We start from the raw sequence: 1841 nt of genomic DNA, 5'->3' as shown, positions 1-1841 counted from the left end.
TTGCTAGGGGCAGTAGTGGAGTAGTTGCTAGGGGCAGTAGTGGAGTAGTTGCTAGGGGCAGTAGTGGAATAGTTGCTAGGGGCATTAGTGAAGTAGTTGTTAGGGGCAGTAGTGGAGTAGTTGTTAGGGGCAGTAGTGGAGTAGTTGCTAGGGGCAGTAGTGGAGTAGTTGCTAGGGGCAGTAGTGGAGTAGTTGTTAGGGACAGTAGTGGAGTAGTTGCTAGGGGCAGTAGTGGAGTAGTTGCTAGGGGCAGTAGTGGAGTAGTTGTTAGGGGCAGTAGTGGAGTAGTTGTTAGGGGCAGTAGTGGAGTAGTTGCTAGGGGCAGTAGTGGAGTAGTTGCTAGGGGAATTAGTGAAGTAGTTGTTAGGGGCAGTAGTGGAGTAGTTGCTAGGGGCAGCAGTGGAGTAGTTGTTAGGGGCAGTAGTGGAGTGGTTGCTAGGGGCAGTAGTGGAGTAGTTGCTAGGGGCAGTAGTGGAGTAGTTGGTAGGGGCAGTAGTGGAGTAGTTGTTAGGGACAGTAGTGGAGTAGTTGCTAGGGGCAGTAGTGGAGTAGTTGTTAGGGGCATTAGTTGAGTAGTTGCTAGGGGCATTAGTGGAGTAGTTGCTAGGGGCAGTAGTGGAGTAGTTGTTAGGGGCAGTAGTGGAGTAGTTGTTAGGGGCAGTAGTGGAGTAGTTGCTAGGGGCAGTAGTGGGGTAGTTGCTTGGGGCAGTAGTGGAGAAGTTGTTAGGGGCAGTAGTGGAGTAGTTGCTAGGGGCAGTAGTGCAGTAGTGGAGTAGTTAGGGGCAGTAGTGGAGTAGTTGCTAGGGGCAGTAGTGGGGTAGTTGCTAGGGGGGGTAGTTGCTAGGGGCAGTAGTGGAATAGTTGCTAGGGGCATTAGTGGAGTAGTTGCTAGGGGCAGTAGTGGAGTAGTTGTTAGGGGCAGTAGTGGAGTAGTTGTTAGGGGCAGTAGTGGAGTAGTTGCTAGGGGCAGTAGTGGGGTAGTTGCTAGGGGCAGTAGTGGAGTAGTTGTTAGGGGCAGTAGTGGAGTAGTTGCTAGGGGCTGTAGTGGAATAGTTGCTAGGGACAGTAGTGGAGTAGTTATTAGGGGCAGTAGTGGAGTAGTTGTTAGGGGCAGTAGTGGAGTAGTTGCTAGGGGCAGTAGTGGGGTAGTTGTTAGAGGCATTAGTGGAATAGTTGCTAGGGGTAGTAGTGGAGTAGTTGCTAGGGACAGTAGAGGAGTAGTTGCTAGGGGCAGTAGTGCTGTAGTTGCACGTGGCAGTAGTGGAGTAGTTGCTAGGGGCAGTAGTGGAGTAGTTGTTAGGGGCAGTAGTGGAGTAGTTGCTAGGGGCAGTAGTGGAGTAGTTGCTAGGGACGGTAGTGGAGTAGTTGCTAGGGGCAGTAGTGCTGTAGTTGCACGTGGCAGTAGTGGAGTAGTTGCTAGGGGCAGTAGTGGAGTAGTTGTTAGGGGCAGTAGTGGAATAGTTGCTAGGGGCAGTAGTGGGGTAGTTGCTAGGGGCAGTAGTGGAGTAGTTGCTAGGGACAGTAGTGGATTAGTTGCTAGGGGCAGTAGTGGAGTAGTTGTTAGGGGCAGTAGTGGAATAGTTGCTAGGGGCAGTAGTGGGGTAGTTGCTAGGGGCAGTAGTGGGGTAGTTGTTAGGGGCATTAGTGGAACAGTTGCTAGGGGCAGTAGTGGAGTAGTTGCTAGGGACAGTAGTGGAGTAGTTGTTAGGGGCAGTAGTGGAGTAGTTGCTAGGGACAGTAGTGGAGTAGTTGCTAGGGGCAGTAGTGGAATAGTTGCTAGGGGCATTAGTGGAGTAGTTGCTAGGGGCAGTAGTGCTGTAGTTGCACGTGGCAGTAGTGGA

This window comes from Pseudophryne corroboree, unplaced genomic scaffold, assembly GCF_028390025.1.
Source record: "Pseudophryne corroboree isolate aPseCor3 unplaced genomic scaffold, aPseCor3.hap2 scaffold_834, whole genome shotgun sequence".
Classification (NCBI taxonomy): Eukaryota; Metazoa; Chordata; class Amphibia; order Anura; family Myobatrachidae; genus Pseudophryne; species Pseudophryne corroboree.
This window is presented reverse-complemented; position numbering follows the sequence as displayed.